This window comes from Aythya marila (assembly GCF_965140915.1).
Source record: "Aythya marila genome assembly, chromosome: 8".
Taxonomy (NCBI): Eukaryota; Metazoa; Chordata; class Aves; order Anseriformes; family Anatidae; genus Aythya; species Aythya marila.
Genome location: NC_139049.1, coordinates 28805110 through 28823299, shown reverse-complemented (window position 1 = coordinate 28823299; position 18190 = coordinate 28805110). Strand labels below are relative to the sequence as shown.

At 43.3% G+C, this 18190-nt stretch overlaps 1 long non-coding RNA gene across 1 annotated transcript in view; it reads right to left on the bottom strand.

The window, feature by feature from the left end:
- The window catches only part of LOC309880766, a 47587-nt gene extending 32202 nt beyond the window's left edge, over positions 1–15385 (bottom strand). Inside the window, exon 1 of the long non-coding RNA XR_014318027.1 lies at positions 15308–15385. This is a non-coding gene — a long non-coding RNA (uncharacterized lncRNA). The remainder of the gene's footprint in view (positions 1–15307) is intronic.
- Positions 15386–18190: the final 2805 nt, after the last annotated feature.

Below are 18190 nucleotides of genomic sequence, written 5' to 3'. Positions count from 1 at the left end.
CCTCAAAATGCAGCTGATCATTTTGCATAGTCTATACCTGACAAAGTCTTGAAGGCAGGCCTACTAGAGTGGAATGTCTCATTTATCTCTACAGGTCACTTTAATTAAGCTTGTAATTTGTTGTATAATTTTTAGGCTGCAATCTAAAACACATTCTTCATATGAACCAGGCAATGGCATAACTCTTCTTTCAGGTGAGCATCAATCCATTGCTGTGTCTACTTCACCCTACACAGGCAATCTTTGCTCAGGGTTCAGAAGAAGCAACTTCAGTTCACAGCACAGGTACGTTCTCCCCTTCCAAAACACCCAGTTGGACTCCAGTAGCTACTGCTGGCAGTGCTGGGTTGTCTTTTTATCAGGGCGATTTCTGTAGTGCCAAATTTGTATAGCCTTACTGCCTGGTCCTACAGCTTCCAGAAATGTTTACTCTAGCTAAAATAGTATTGTTTATGCAAACTATAAAAACTTGTGCTCACTGATTGTTTCAGCACCCAGACAGGGACAAAAAACCTTTTGGCTTGACTCAGGAACAAGCCTTCTTCGTTCAACAGTAAAGCATTCTGGAAGAGACTAAGGGAAAGCTAAAGCTGTATAAAACGAAGTTATTCTAACAGCTTGTAAAGCCAGATGAGAGTCATTACATTGTTTATGTACATGAGGGTACCGGGATAGACTGGACTGGATGATTTACCCAAGATCAAACAATGAGTCAGTGACACAGTTTTCTGCTGTCCAGTGAAAACACGGATGTACAGTAAGCTGAAAAGAATTCACTTATTCCCCATATCAAAAGGATAAATGAGAGTGTGTTCCCTCTCCTATCTGAGTCTGTGGTTCCAATAAGCATTGATAGAACTGACTTTGGCAAGCAGGAAATTAGCTGCACTAGTCGCATATGCAGGGCATTTGCTGAAAACAAAAATCTTGAGTTACTCAATTAACAACTCTTCTCGCTCGCCGAAGCCCCAGGCCTATCTAACACAGCGGCAATTTACACCTTGATGCTTTCTTGAGAAGGATGCAACCCACTGAGTGTCCAAAGCACCGCATGCCCAGTCAGGACATTGTGCAATGCCAGGAGTCTTGCCTCATGTCTGCCTTTAAATTGCACGAACTCAGTTGCTCAGTTTCAGTCAACGTCAACTTAGATGGTGGGATTTTGAGTTGTTGGTGGATCTGATTTTACCGGACTGATAGGATCAACGAGGAGCAGGAACAATTCAGCTGAAGGCTTGTCAACCCTCAGAATGCCCTGAAGTGGGCCATATCCTGCCATAAATATTTGCACAAAAATCCTGCTGACCTCAGTGGTGGTTCTCAGTACAAAATGACGGCAGGATGTGGTCACAGCGATCTTTCTAATAATAGGTTTTCCATTGAGATCAATGGACATTGGGCCTCATTTCGTTGCCAAAGCTTGGTTCTGAGCTCTAAAGAGAGACATTGTTTTCCTGCAGCAGGGAGCACACAATTGCCAAATTTACTTCTGGCAAAGGCCGAGGGTTATTTTTAATGCTGAATAGCACCAAAAATGTCTGATGTTAATTAGGAGAGTGTCTTCCTTCTGCGTACCTCAAAAAATCTTCCAATGCTGCTGTTGGAATACACACAGACAACATGAACATACACATGCTTAAAGTCAGATATAAAATAAGCTAAAACCACTTCCCATTTACCTGAATGCAATTCTAAGGAGAGTTTCCCATGGATGGAAGTAGCAGGTGCTTGGCTCTTCAGAAAAATTCTGTCAATTTAAGGTAGGTGTTGAGGCCCCAGAACTGCAGGTAGGTTCTCAGAGGCACATTCCTGAGTCAGTAGGTAGCACCCTTCACTCCATTTTTCCTGAGCCAATCCCTCCCGCGGTGTTCATTACTGCTTTGATGCCTATGTGCAGAAATCCTTATCTTCAGGATGCTAAGGGATGACTGCATGTTTTCCAGTGTTTTATTCTTTATCTCAGTTCAACTTTAACTGATTTCAATCTCGTGATTCTGCCATAAAGATAAGAAGCAGCCTGCCAGGGAAGTGAGCATTTCACAGGTTAACAGCACAACTTTTTCTAAAGAGGAAGCAGGTTTGTTTTCTGCCTTATTTTCTGGAAAATGTTAAAACAATAAAATGAATGAGAAGCAGTGGAGAACAAGTTGTAAAGAAGCTAATTTCCTGCTCACAGCAGCTCTGATAAATTTCAATCTTGGATGACAGGGGCTGTGGAGGGAGAGGGGAGGGGCAGCTCTTCCTGGAAAGCCAGACAGGATAGGATTGATTTGAGAGCCAGACAGGATAGGATTGATTTGAGACATCTTCGTTGCCAGAACAGCCGGTATTGGCTAATCATCAGAAAACAGACTTCAACCTACAGGAAGCAGCGAGCAATGAAGACGTCTGAATCAAACCTTCAGGTTCCAAATGTGTAAATGAACAAAATAATAACACACACACACACACACACAAAAAAAAAAAAAATAAAAAAAAAAAAATCCCTCACTCGCACACCAGCCTTCCTGCAGACTGACAAATGCCAAAGGAAGTGCCAGTGCCCTGACTAACACAAGAATCCTGAAACGCTGCAGGCTCTGGTGCCAGCAGCGGCAGCACCGGCACCCGGTTAAAAGTGGGTGGCTGCCTGACACGGCTGCTGCCGGATGGAGCGGACAGCTCAGCATGAATCACAGGGCAAAGGATTCCTGCAGTCCGGGAGGAATTGGTACACAGGCTGCCTGCTGCTTGCAGATTTGTTGTGTTTCTTTTTTTTTTTTTTTTTTTTTTTTAATACTCCTGACTTTAAGAGACCAGCCGTTTCCTTCCTGATGTGCTCTGTGGGCGTGCAGCCGGCAGATGACTCCTCACTGATGGCACCGTGTGTATGTGAGCGAGAGCATGGACGTGGTGGCGAGGGGTGGCAGGCTGAAAATCCCCCAGGGACTGAGCTCTGCCGGGTAACCCACACAGCCACAGCTCTGACCGGCTACTGGCAGGGCAGACCTGCTGCCACTGCCCTCCCCAGGGGACCGCGATGTGCGTACACACACACACACACACACACAAGGCTACGCCAGGTGAATCACACAGCACGCTGAAGTATTTCGGAAATCCTCCCTGGAAGGGGAAATCTCTGCATCTCCCTTGCTGCAAGCCTGGGAGCAGGGCAGAGGGTAACAGAGCTTTCTTATGCCCCTCCAAAGATCCCGGGAGCTCCCTAATTAGGGTTACAGACGAAGCTGGCTTTGGTTTACTGACTCCTCTTGCCCCATAACAGGGAGGGGGAAATACTTCTGTTAGTCTGGCAGTGTATCTTCACTCCCATCTCTGTACGTCTGAGAACTATTCAAACCAAGCTATCTGGAGTCTGGGGAACCTGCTGAAATGATTCTTGCTGCCCATTCAGCCTCCTGTTCTCTCTATGCACCCCAGGCCACCTGTTTTAAAAGGTAAGATTAACGTGATAACAGGCTATCATCGCTAAATATATTGAGAGGGAAAATACTGATCCCACTCTCAAGATATAAGACCACCATCGTGGAAATGTTAAGTCCAAAAGACTTGTATTTCAACTCTGTTCGCTGCTAATTATCTCTTGACGTGTTCCTTTAGATACATTTTGGTTTGCACTTTTCATACTGCAGCTCTCCTAAACACATCAGAAAAAGGCAGACTGAAAACAGCCAAAGGAAAAGTGGTTTTTAATCAGGTGTAGACAGATCCAGTACTACTGACACCAGCTGAGTCTCTGCACTTACTTGAGGGGGTATATAACATTTCCATCACCCACTGGCTGGCTACTCTGAGAAGCAACTGCTTCCAAAGGAAGCCTCTTACGTGTGCTACAGGACTGCCTGTTTGGAGAGAAGAAACAAGACTAAACCTAACAGAAAAGACAACGCAAGAAGGAAGGTACAGTCAAGCTGGCACCCAGTATCCAGAAAGCAAGAAAGCCACGCTTCAGCCAGATCCTGCTCTTTCCGAGCAGATCCTGCTCTTTCCCATTAGTGTTAGAGCTATCTTGTCCAGTTTGTCTTTCTTCCTACTTTTATCTTCCTTCTCTCCCACCAACAGGCTTGATTTTCTCCATGCTGTTTTCGTTTATCAGTCCTTTTCTTTCTGTTCCCATACTCGTCTCCTCACAGTTTCAAAAGGCACTTGCCAAAGTTCCAAACCAATGCTCAATCTTCACTCCCTGCGGCTTGCCAGCCAACTCCAGCACTTCCAATCAAGCTCTTCTGGAAATCCTGTCATCCCTTGGCTTAGAGGATTCCTTCCTTTAACGATTCCTCTCACCCCACTCCGATCACTCTGTGCACGTGCTCTAATGGGGAACATCTATCGCCTTTCTGGTTTTCACCTTTTATGGGCCTCTCAGTTCCCTTCTCTTCTACCCAGAGACAAAGCAGGAAATAAATCTCATCTACAGCCACAAAAAAATAGAACTAAAGATAAAAATAAAAATAAAAATAAAAATAAATACAGCATCTTTAAGCAGTCAGAAATCCCTCTGCACTCCAGACCTATCCCTGCATCCAAAATGAAATCTAGGTAAAGATGAGTAGAGAGAAAGGCGTTACTTCAACCCAACTTCAAGATCTACCCACTACAAACACAGGTGCAAAGAGCACCAGGAGGTTAGATGTGGCTTTCAACTAACAAAAAGGAGTATGATGTTCAAAGAAGACAGCATTATCAGCTGCTGGGAACCAACTAGAGACGTGCCCAGTGCAAATTATCGGCCCTACTCTTAACTGATTAAATCTCACCTCTACAATTTTGTAATTGAAATGCTGACACCTGTGCTTCTGACAGCAGTCTAATTGCCCCCTACAGGAATCGTTTACCAATGGGACACCTTTCTACTACAAAAAGCTTGGCACTCAGAGAAATTACCCAGTAACCTGACAGTGGCACCAGAGGCAGCCAATGTCCCCCTTACTCTCATTCTCACCTTTATGCCACTCACTTAATGAAACAGTCTGCAACGCACACTGCTCTTTGTACTCATGTTTAGCACGACAATCAGGTCCAGCAACAGCAGCAAGTTCATATATTTACTTTGGGAAGGGGTGAAGGAACAAGTCCTGGTTATGGCACCCCACATTTGGTCAGGATCCTGCTTGGCTCACAGAGTGTCAATACTGATAAACTTCCTGGTCTTGCCTGTTCAGCCCGGCTGTGCAATGGCTCCTGGATCCATCCCGTGTGGGTAGCTGTGGGTAGGGGAAAGTTCATGGCGAAGTGCTCACTGCTAACAGAAAAATGGTTTGCAAATGAGTTGCTATAATCTCAAAGAAGCGTCTCTATTGCCTGCAATTTTTCACGGTTCCATTGTAGTCTTTAACAGGTGGCTCATTTCCTCTATATAGTTCTGATTTTGTTGACAGCAGACCATGCTGCATCTTTGTGGGGTGACAATATATCATTCTTTCCACCCACACTATTTTTCCTTCTGCCCAAATCACACAAAGACGTTGATTGATCAAGGATCCAGTCACTTATGGACAGAAAAACCTGGTGGTAATTTAAATGCAACAGACTAAACAAAATAAAATGAAAATTCTTCACACCTATATTTCCAGAAGATCTGAAATTTCACCAATTTTAATGTGCTTCAGGAGATTAAGTCCTTACATAACATCATATAAACAATTCTCATCCCGTTTTTGTGGTTTCAAGACTATAGTACTCGTATCCTCAGAAGTATCACTTAACTTTATCTCCACACCTAAAATGATTCAGCCTTTGAAAAAATAGTTTTGATCTGAGTTCATCTGACATTTCCAAATTTCGTACAAGAGGCTGAAAGAGAGTACTGGCATTTACAACAAAACCACAGCCTGGTAGCTCCACAAACCACTCCTCCGGTTTCTTAGACCCGCTTGCCTTCCGTGGACCACCGCTTCAAGCCTGAGCTTTGCTGACTGACTTCGCAATTTGTTCCTGGTATCATGTGACGAGTTTTTGAAGCTCACATGTGTAATTGGGCATTTGCTGCTAGTATGAAAGGGGAAAAAAAAATAAAAAAATATAGTAGAACATGAGGTTCCAATTGTCTGAAAAACAGAAACATCTGTTGTAGTCATGAGCAGTTGATTAGTGGAGTTCATTTCTAGGGTAAGGCTTCAGTAGATCAGCTCTTCTATCTAAGTATGTCATTGTAGTCACTGGAAGCATTACAAAGAGTTACAAAGAATAAGCAGCAGAGATATAAACAATTTGTTAGGGTGCTAGTATTCTTAAAAGCCAACTATAATGCGTCGGTCTTCAGCACTTATTCAGTGCTTTCCATGATATCAGCATGTGAAATTAATAACTGTACCTAAACCTTGCTTTTATCCACAACAGCCAAACATCTGCCAGCCTTGCAGTTACAAACCTATACTATTTTTGAAGCTTATAACTGGAGACGGCAAAAGTTCTTTCTAAAGATAAAACACAACATACAAGCTGTCAGTCTAAGCACAAAATAATCAAACCAAGTTGGGCTCTGTCTGCCAGTCAAGACAATGACAAAAACATCAGTTGTTTTTTTGAGATGCTGCCTGGATTTCAAGCCAAAGCTTTTCCAGCTCATTACACTAACATAAGGATTAACACCTTGAAACATTTGTGCAAAAAGCAGGGGTTAATCAGAAATGCTAATTCAGCCCAGGTGCACCGTACAGCTTCAGTGGTATGGGCTAGATGGCTGAGCTGTATGCACTACTTTAATTAAGGTTGTTGCAAACCTGTGCTCACAACACCACAAGCCTTGGCACCCAGGAGGACAAGAAGCCAGTAGGAAGAGGATGTCTTTAAGGTTAAGCCTCTCCTTCATTAGCCTGAACATCTAACTGAAGGTTCAGGAGGAACCCCAGCTTTAGCCCTTGTTCAGTTCCTGCTGTCAGTGGCCTGACCTAACCTCCAAATTTCCCAGTTCTCCATCTGCATCCAGCTGTCACCTCCTGGATATTCCTCACCCAGGAACAGGGCACTGTTACATTAAAAATAACAGCTAGAGCCCAGTAACACTTTTCCTCTTGACTTTACAGACTATTCTGTTTTTTATCAAAAATATAAAATAACAAATACAAAATAACTTACAAGATTGGTGGGTTTTGTCTTCAGGTATATAATTTCATCCAACGTGCTGTGCAACCCTGGCATGGCTCTTGGAAGACTGTTTAATTTTATAGCAATGAAAAGGTGTTCCCCTTTTATCACGAAGGGCAAACTTCCAAGACAACTGAGGTATCTAAGAAAATGGTAGTTCCTGAGGGACAGACAGGGTTTTCAGTTACCACCTGAAGGGAGAAGAAACTCTTCACACCTTTTAAAATAAAAATCGGATACGATTGTGTTTTCTGTGAAGAATGTGTGCCTGATTTCTCTTCCCTGACCTCACAATCACCTGAAAGCGCTGTTCTTGAGATGCCAGTGAAAGCAAAGATGACCACAGCCTCTAGACGACGCATCTGATCCTGCTTCTGATCATGTGTGTACCTGACTTCTGAACCTTCATACTGCAGTGTGTGGTGAGCCTCTGTGGAGCGAGCAAAGTCCAAGCCTCACCCTAGTCTGGCTTTTCTAAGTACACACGTAGTGCATGGAGTGTGCCCCTTTCTGAGAGTCAGAGGCCAACTGTTTCATCCAGGAGACTTATGCTGACCCCAAAAAGTTCCCTGTAACTTCCACACATCCTTCCCTGGAAGCCCACCTGGAGAAGCACCCAGCTCACTGTTTAATCCTGGTGGGTCACTGGCTCTTCATCCATGCTACGAACCTCTCTGGAAAAGGCACACTCATTTCTTTTCCCTGATAGCCTGAGACTTCCTGTGTGAGGTTTCCCCTCTGTTTCTCCCACAAACCTTTGTACAGCTCCTTCATGGTACACCTGAACTGTCTCTTAACAACCTAAACTGAACTCACTGGATGCAAGTCAGAATGAATGAGCAAACAAAAAATGGCCCCAAACCTGCACATGCACTATGCCAAATAATCTGGTCCAGGCCACAAACTGCTTTACCATGAACAATCAACTCTGCTAATAGAAAGAGCTCTCACCTGGCTATCTCGACATAAAATGAAGTGCATCCACATGTCCTAGTCACTCCTGTCAGTTCTGGAGACTTCCACTCCCTGGGTAAGTGCCACCTTTTGCCCAAAACTGCAAGCACTTTGGTGGATTGCCATTAAGATGTAATGATAGCCTTCGTTGCTGCAAACACATTTCATGATACAAAACTTCCATTGCATCAGCTTCCTAATATCATAAAATTAATTCAAATTTGTATCTAAGACCTAAGTTCCCAAAATTATTGCTGCTGCCACACCTCTAGCTCCGTGAGTAAGACGACAGGACAAGTTCTCAGCAAGAAATAAGGGCCTGGATGGAGGAGCTCTGGCGAGCCACAACGTTACCAGAAGCCCTGGGGACTCAGGTATTAGTTTTCCCTCTGCCATGATTTACACACAACAGAAACCTCTAAACCATCGGATCACCTGTGAATGAGCTGTGGTACAGCTCTGTGCACCTTTGTACTGGGGATGGAAGAAGATGGACTTAAACAGTGGAAAGATAATGAAGTGGGGGACGAAGCTCTGCCCTTCCTCCACATCTCCTGTTGTGCACACTCAGTCTTTCAGACTTGCTACCAGCACAGGGCCACTGCTAGCACTGTTATAGGAAACGTCCAAGCTTTTAATGAGCAGTGGTTTGGGGATTTATCTCATGAGTGGGCTTAGGAAAGATCAACAATAGCAACGCTCAACCTCCAGCATCTGCCTCATCTTCTCTGCCTTCTCTTCCTGAGAAGAGACAGAAACAGCTCCTGTGGGAGGCTTTAAGCTAGACGGGGCAAGGTGAAAGCACAGAGACCTTCCAGCGCTGAAAAAGCCTGCACGGAGCCTGGAGAGCAGAGGAGGGACGGCTTGGTTTCGGTGTCTGTATCCGTTATGAGTAAGGCAGCGGTGCCCTGACAAGAAGGCCTGAAGAAACTGAGGTGTGGCAGCTCCTCGACGCAGCCGGAGAGGGAGCAGCAGCCGACGTAGCAGGTTTCCTCTAGGATGGGCTGGAGTAAGAGCGAGGGCAGGAGGTTCCTGTGCTGATTCGAGACGGGCTCCAGCCTGTGCCAGAGCTGGGTGACTCACAGCAGGAGGAAAAAAAAAAAAAAAAAAAAAAAAAAGAGGCAAGAGTTGGCAACCTGGGCTGTCTCACACAGTAGTAGATTTTGTTCTCCACAGGATAACCGAGGCCTTTGTGGCATGTGGTCAGACCCTGCAGTAAAGGACAGCTTTCCTTGTCACTCTCTGGTCTCCTTAACAGCAGCAGAACGTATCACTTAACTCACACCACATACAGCCGTAAGAGGGCTTCGAGTCCTGATTCTCCCTTGCTCCAGCTGCCCAAACAACAGGTAGCAAGCAGAGCGTGGAGAAGTGATGCTGCTGGGACTCGGAGCCTCCTTCTCTTCCCAGATCCCAGCAGCAGCTGGACCTGCCCGGCCCCAGAAGCTGGCAATATCCTCCCGGGACAGGACGTCGCTCCCACACAGCACGGAGAAACCAGGGCTGTGACTCACGTGTGGAACCACTTCCTTGGAACAGCTGTAATGGCTCCCATTTCCTGCTCGCTACCCTACCCAATTTTTAAGGTTCCCATCCTCACCACAAGAAGCGAAGAGCTTGCACAACAGCTGCTGGTCTGCTGTAGCTTGCAGCGAAGCACTGCAAGTTCTGTCTGGCTACTGCCTTTAAAAGCTGTGCTGTCAACTGCAGGGAAGACAACTGAAGGTGGGACAAGAGAAAGCTGCACCCGCTTCTTCTAACCAGAGCCCTAGGAAATGCCATCTGCCTTTTGGTGAACTCTGTTACTATCAACATAGTTTGCTTTTAGGGCCTGTGGAAAAAATAATAATAATAATCAAATCCCCAGTGTCTTTTGTAGTTATTAGAGTAACTACAATCTCACCAAGAATGCTTTACAGGAACTGGCTGTGATTACAGAATATCTTTCTCCTTCCATGAAGTGTATTAAGCACCCTGACACTATTTTATTACTTTGCTTCTTGCAACACAAATGGTATAAAAATTGTACAACCTGAAGAATACAGAGAGGACATCTCACGCCGGGAGATGACATATCATGTTTTCCCTCCTCACCTAAGTGAATCCTGAAGCCATGATGTTTAAAAATGGCCAAATCACATACTGCTGAGTTTTCAATAGGCTAAATCAAATATTCCCAATGAAGCCTTATAAAAAAAAGTGGAAAATACACGCATGGTCCAGCTCCTGCAACACATCGCTGAACACCCTCTGGCCACCGCTGCCTCGTGAGCAAAGTGCCACACTTATTTAAGTAACCATGTTTAAAGGATACTGTGTGACAACACTAACAAGTAAACCAAGCTGTGATGGCTGATTCTAAATTCTGTAAGTTTGGTTTTCGTAAGTGGCTATGACATTGACAGATTGAATATGTGAGCTTGCCTTGTTTATATCAAAATATACTTAAAATGAAAGTGTATTTGCTTACTGACCAACTACACTAACACTAAAATGTTAGCTTTACATGAACTACGTAGAGCCCATCCCTGGAAGTAATAAACTATCCATTAAAGTTTCCTCACCTATTTAGTGACGTTTCCTGATAAAGTCCCATTTACAAGTGCAGATTACGTTTAATATGCATGGCTATAACGACATTAGCTTGTACTAAAGTGTGCTTTATCCTGGGTTACTGGAATTGTCCTTGAACTCCTCATGTGGGTAAAGGGTAAATTCAGATACCTTTAGTCACTTTTTTTCCACAAGTCTTATGGAATCAACTGAAGATTATTAAAGAATGAACAAAAAGCTGAGGCTGCATACAGAGCTAAAACAAGGGATACAATCTGGCAGTGGAAATTCAGAGCACCTGTGTGACTGAAAGTACTCCTGCTTTTCTAAGTATCCCCTTCAAAACATTCAAATGTTTTAGCTGCTTTGTCAGTAAGGTTAAAACAGTATAATCTCCTAAGGTGGTTAGATTTATATTGTCTGAAATGTGATTCTACGATTCTGTTTAATTCACGTACTGGAAGGAGAATATGTCCTTGATGTGACTGTGTACACACAAAGAACGCAGTTGGAACAGTCTATAAAAAATATTAACATCACTAAAACTGACAGAGGCGCTTTGCTACAAATTTGTACATAAACACGGACTAGTGAGAGCCCCATGCAGAGCTCCTACATTGTGGGCTAAGAAAAGCAACACAATCACAGGTTGAGAATGGCACCACTGAGTGTGAGATGGGGGTTGTTAACTCAGGTTGACTGTGGGTCAGTTGTGTTAAAGTGCTTTATGGACATAAAGAACTTTTCCAAAATTCAAAAAAAAATCTAAAATTTTCTAAAACATCCAAGACCACGACAGTTTGGTTTGCCTTAACAATGCTGTATGGGAGACAAGCCACTCTGCACCAAAAATTGCTTTTCACTTTAAAAAGTACATGCATGCACTTTCTGAAGTCAGACTCACTGCTGTGCTGCTGGCAGTCCTCTCACCAGCATTTCATGCGTGCATTTTCCCAACAGGACACACTCTCCAAACTCTGGGTCATAAAACCTGACACGGGGTGTACATAGGGACCACTACCACCAGACAGCTCCGAACCTGCAGTTGGAAATGTGTTTTGTTGTTTTTTTTTTTTCTTCCAAATTATCAAATTCCATAGCTATTAGTCAGATGTGCCACCTCTCACCTCGTACCAGAGCTGCAGACAATCGCCCTCTTCCTTATTGCCTGATCAATGATTCTGTCTGATCACCTCCTTCCTTATCGTCTGGTCTTTCTTCCTACATATCTCATTGACCACCAGTCAAATATGCAAATAACACAAGTTTTACCATGTTTTACATGACAGACATATTAAAAGTACCAGCAGATATAAAAACAACATTAGAAATCATAGAGTAATCACTTGTAACAATGTGCATTAAATGCATGCAAGGCATTGTCACTACCTTTATCCAGCCCATCAGTACTGTTAACCTCACCTACTTAATCCACAGGAACACACCTAGCTCTGGTGCAAAAGGAAAATGAGGTAGGAAACACCTCGTGATCTCAGAAAAAGAGAAGACAGGGACGGAACAACAGAATCAAAGAAAAGCAGCATTTCACCCTTGTAACTGCGGAATCCGGTTTTGTAATAATAATTGTTTGCGCGCCTGACTTCCTTTAACACCTGTGACCCTGCTTGTCCCAGCCTCGCTGCCTGCTGGAAACTTGGCAAAAGACGAGAGAAGAGATATTAGGGAACCAGCGCGACATCCTGAGAGGGGCCATAAAGTCCAAAGGTTGCACAGAATTGCCAGGAGCAGTCTGATAAACTAAGGAAGCATGTGGCTCTGAGGAGACACACTGCTGTGCCCGAGTACATTATGTCCAGCCTCTGCGGGCTGCACCCAACGTCTCGCACGCTCGAAAGAGCACGGTAAGCAGGGACCTCTCTCGCTGGCCTTTCCCAACCAACCCCATTGGAAAAGATGTATTTAAGCCCCTTTCTGAAATGAGTATCTGACCACCGAGTGCACTGCACATGCCAGAATTTCACAGATCTTAAATTTGAAAGACATTCCCCATCATTTTTCCAAATTAACCAAGGGTGATTTGTTAATTTAACAAAAAGAAAAAAAAAATCCTATGTAAATCCCCTTCTGAATTAGCATATTCAAGCCTTTCCAAAATCTGGCTCTGGGAAGGAACTTGTCCTTAAAAATCTATCAGACTGTAACTAAGCTTGTAACTTGACATGTGAAATAAATAAACCAATAATCAGATCCTTCAGAAATGCTCAATTAAACCTGTAGAAATTTCTAATAAAATGCTTAGCATTCAAAGAGCTTTTCTTTGGGAGGAGAGTACAGCAGCTACGGTTTCATGTTAAGAGGAGTATGGGGCATTTATAACCAAGCTTTTTGCCCCTCTTTCCTATCCACCGCTGGCTTAGTTCTGCTAACACAACTTTTTGTGAAGCCGCGCTGTGGAGCTGAGCAGAAAACTCTTTTCTGGCTGTGGGAAGAAATCAAACCAAGAACACAGCATGGCCCCTGCAAAGAACTGCGCGAGCACAGGCGAAGAGGCAGCGCAGGAATGGCAGCCAGGGGAGGGAGGAAAAAGGACATGAATTGCTCTGGGCTCATATTGCTGCTGACTACTTTCTATTATAAAACCATAACCTAATACGCTTTCAAGACTAGGGCTCTGAAGTGCCTGGCATGGCGCACCTCCTTCCCTGGGCAGAACCCTACGGGGCTCCATAGCAGCGCAGCACCGTGCCTGTGCGGGGCGGCAGGCTCAGCCACCAGGCTCTGTTACGCTTTCCACTCTTCATAAACAGGAGGATAACCCCAGCAGGGCTTGTAAACGCTGTCCTTCCTCAAGAAGCAGCAGCAAACCCCCCAAGCAGGGCTCTCCGTGTAAGCGAAACGCCTGCCCCGGGAGGGCTGCCCTCCCCGGGGAGCTCAGCTGTGGGAAGCGGGAGCGAGGAACTGCCTTTTTAGGACTCTGGCTGAGCAAAGCCAGCAGGCAGCAGGGCTCCCGCAGCAGCTCCCGAGCCTTTTAAGGAGAAACCCAGGTATTTCGAGGCTTTCAGGAGCCGGGCCAGCCCTGCAGCAAGGTGAGGCGAGGCGAGGCCCGCCACAGGCCTGAGGGACCCTCGGCCGCGGCCACCCTCATGCTGGCTTCAGGGCGACAGCCCCGCGCCGCCGGCCTGTGAGCACTTCCAATAGGCCTTATTAGGAAGTCAAGGAGCCTCATTAATCGTTTTCCTATCTGTAAAAGCCAGATGGTTTGTGGGTGAACCGTACTTGATTTTAATGTGACATTTCAAAGGCGTTCGAGGCGACGTTTTGGAGCGCGAGCCCCTGATGGCAGGCATCTTGTTAACTGCCTGAGTAACAGGGCAGATTTTCAGAGGTGGGGAGCAACTGGATTTTCTGGAGACTTCAACAGAAGGGGCACGACACTCAGAGCCTCCGAAATCCAATTTATTTAAGTAAATTTTAGGAACACACATGATTGAGCCTCCTCCCCACTTGACTAAAAATTAAGAGCGCTGGACGGAAAGCAAAGAGATTTTAGCCTTATTGATCTCAAATTATATTACTTTGTTTTGCTCTCCAGACAGATAAAACATGTAATTAAAAGCAATCTACTTCACACCAAATCCATCTATACAGGACATCTGGGTAAGCACCCTGACCATGAATTGTGATGGTAGGAATATTCCTACCACCCAGGAATAAACACAGCATCCTAGTTTTGAACAGGAAATAGCAAAGTGGAATTCTAGGGATTACCCCTACATTTTGCCATCTTAGTTTCTCAAAGTTAATCTTTGACAACTGCCTGGCTTAAAATGCTTAGCAGTGTAATTTTTAATCAAATTTAGCGAATTTTAACCCAGAGACATCCGAATGATTTGATACTTCTGGTCTGTACCACATTTTAAATCCACAGATGACAAGCACCTGCTCTACATCACGAACTATTGCCATCATTAGTGCCTTCAGGTAATAACCTCAGCAGGGAGACCAAAACTTTGATTAATCTTGCCACATCCCACTTGCAACATATTGGGAAGAAAACATGGGTGAAGTACTAATTACACATGGATAATCACAGGGCATCGGTTTCTAGGATTCTTTACATGATTCTTTACATCAGGAGAAACAAGTACACAGAAAACAGGAACAGTTGCATTAAACAACTGAAAAATATCTACATAGACGACAAACTTATTCAGTATGAGCTGAACCATTGTGTAGGACTTACCCCAGTTGCTGATGGGGCTGGGATTTCATTTCTACAGCTCCAAAGGAGCACTATGGTAGGACTATTTTCATAAAAGGAATAAAAGCTTTGACACTGGGTTTCATATTGTAAATTTCTCCTTTAAAATAACTTGCTTGCCAAAGCAGTTCAGCTGCCAGAAAGGGAGAAAAGCAGGCAAACTATTCCCTTAAAAGCAATGAGTGTGCTGCGCTGCGCAGGTACATGAGGCATTGCTCCAGAACTGGGGAACATTGGCTCATTAGGAGCAATTAAAAAAACTCTGAGGGGATTTTAAAAACAACAACTTCCAAAAACAAAACATGCATATATACCACATGCATTTGTTTATGCAGCTGTAATGAGTGATGAAATCCATTTATGAGCTGAAGTCACAAGATTCTAAGCAGGTCTTTGTTTAATCTCAGTAAGTCATGACATTTCCCCACTACTTATAATAATGTGATTTGGATCAACATTTTCAAACTTATGCACCTGGTTTTTAACAGTGCTTACCGATTGCACTTCTCATCTGCTTCACTGGAGACTGAACAGCCAGTCTACTTCTGACCCACCACTTCGATGAAGCATCCTAAACACAGACACAGAAACTTTGTTTTAGCTTAAAATATGCACGTAATTTTTGAATTCAGCATATATTCTGCAACTCTCACTCAAACTGAGACTCTGTGCAACCTGCAAAGAGTGTAAACACAAATCAATGAGACCATTAGTGGGATGAATACTTACAGCATCAGCCTTTCTATAACCAAAAAGTCTTTCTTTCTGTAACAAAAAAAAAGTCTTTTGGATGCCCTTAAGAGACCTAAGAACATTTGCTATAGACAATGGCTTTCCCTCCAGCATGTTGCTGTGACTTGGAAGAATAAAATGATGAGAAATGCAGCAGATAGCTGCTTACATCAGTGAAGCATTAGTGCCCTGAATAACAAAGGCAGGACAGAGTAAGCAGGGAAAAAAAAAAAATAACCCTAATAAGTTACTTATATTCCGAGTGTTTATAAAGCATGCTAGACTCTAGATTATGTAGCTATAAGAGTACAGGAATCGGTAATACTGCAGATAATTCAACACCACATTTCTAGCTTTGATATTAAGAAAAACAATAACAAAAAAATCAACAGCTTTTGCCACTGCTGCTTTTGCCATTGCTCTTCTATTACCTTTCCAAACATGTCTGATGTTTTGTGAAGATCAGATCAAAACAGAATCAGAATTGAGTTCCATGTTAATATAAATAGACTGACTTTTTTTTTAATCTTTCTTTTAAGGAAGGAAAAAAGATTAGACTTTTGATCTGAACAAAAAAAGAATCTGACTAATGCACAAGAGCAGGACATCCCAGGCATAGAAAAAAGTCTCTCGGTCTTTAAGGTCTTAATGAAAATGTTGCTCTCTACACCCATTTCTCTGTTCTGTTTCTCATGTTTGACCCACTCGCCTATTACTCTCCAGAGTCCCAAATTAGCCAGGAAAACAGGTAGATTTTACAACATATCATCGATTTAAGATGGCAGAAGAATATAAGGAAATATAAGAAAACGCACAGATCTTTCACCTAGAACACTGTGCTCCAAGCAGCCTCTTGTTTACACTCATAAAAGCAAAAAGCACAAGACAACTTCAGCAGCTTGGACCTGAACTTGGGAGGGTTCTGAAAAGGCGAAAGCCAAAGATGCACAAGAAGCAAAATCAATATATCACCTAACTGGCAAAAAAGGAATATGTCCCTGTACCTAGCATTTTTTATGACCTGTTTTTATTTAGGAAAATAATATGCACCATTGTCAGTGTTTTTCCCAAGGTGGAAACAAAATAAACCTCAAATGACTATCAACACGAGGCAGCCAGGGATTGCTAAAACGCAAAGGGGCACCTTTTCTGTCATCTTCAGACACACACTGGATGTGGTTTTATGTTACATGCAAGTACTTGGGAAGAGAGACAGTATTTGCAGTAGAATAGTATAAAGGCTTTGCTGGCTTCCATTTTCTTAGGATGGTTGCATCACTCAAGTGAAAAGGTATGCAAGCCGTATCGTCTTACTGCCACATCATTTTATATATGCTAGATCTTTTCATGGGAAAAAAATAATCAGATGCAGTATTCCTACCTAAACTGGGATTATATTTTATATTCCACTTTTTGCAGTGTCCCATTCATTTTCCTTTAGATCTCTGGGATCTGCTGTGCCAGTCTCCCAGAAAGAAAATGACTGTAAGTACTTATGTCAGAGTGCCAACTGAAAAACACGTATCAGAAGAAAACATTATTTAATGTGCTGGTCCACATGAACTAAATCCAGCTGAAAGGCTCTGAAAAAGCACATTAAAAAATAACTGTAAGAGCAGTAAGTAAACAGTTCCCTTACTGGATTTGCTATAACCGACTAAAATCTTTCTTCCCCTTTCCACATTAAAGGATACCCCGAAAACCACATTTTGCATATTTTATTAGCTCAAACCTTTTCTAACATGGTTCCCAGGGCAGGCCAAGTCTAACAAACTTTTAAAAACGAATCTAGCATTGCTCTAAAACAGCAGTATTAGGATCTGGTGGAGGGCGAACAACGGGGCTATCAATCAATAAATGTCTGCTCTTATTCCCAGACCTTGAAAGGAATTCTAAACAATTTTTAGCCTCTGAGATTCACAATTTATTGAACCTGAAGTAGCACACTAGCTTTAGTAATCAATGTTACCCATCTCATGCTTCTGTCTCCTTGCAGAGAGAATTGCACATTGGGAGAAGGAAAACATTTTTGTGACTCTTTAAATAAATCACAGTTGAAAGTTTCTTGAAAGGTCAGAAAGCTAGGAGTTAGCAGGCAGAGGGCAGGTAAGATGGTCAGAGGTGTATGGAAGTACAATCTATCAGATTGATAGCACCACTAAGTATATGGTACAATTATATCTTATCTTCCCAGCCCTGCAACCAAAATAAACCACATTGCAGTCTTGGAGTCTGATTCTGTTGTCTTTAAGCACACACCCCTTAGGGTGGTGACCCAGGACACACCACACATCTTTTACTTCATGTAAGACAAAATCAAAACAAATATAATCAGTATTTTTCCTTTTAGGACTCTCACAGAGACTCTTTGATGTGTTTTCCCTAATCGTTTTCTCTTTTTAATCATCACACTGAGGGGTTGCTCTCAGATTATAATGGTCTAGTTTTTATGTAACCTCTTCCATGCGGGCGCATTCCCAAACTCCCAACACAGCAACTGCTGTAACAGTACACAGCAACTCTACACCGAAGAATACCTTGTCCAAATGAAACCAAAAGGGAAATTTAGATGAGTACATTCTGCTTAGGTTGGAATTTTGGCTCAGACACAGGAGTTAACACTCCCGGCCTTACAAAAAGCAGCTC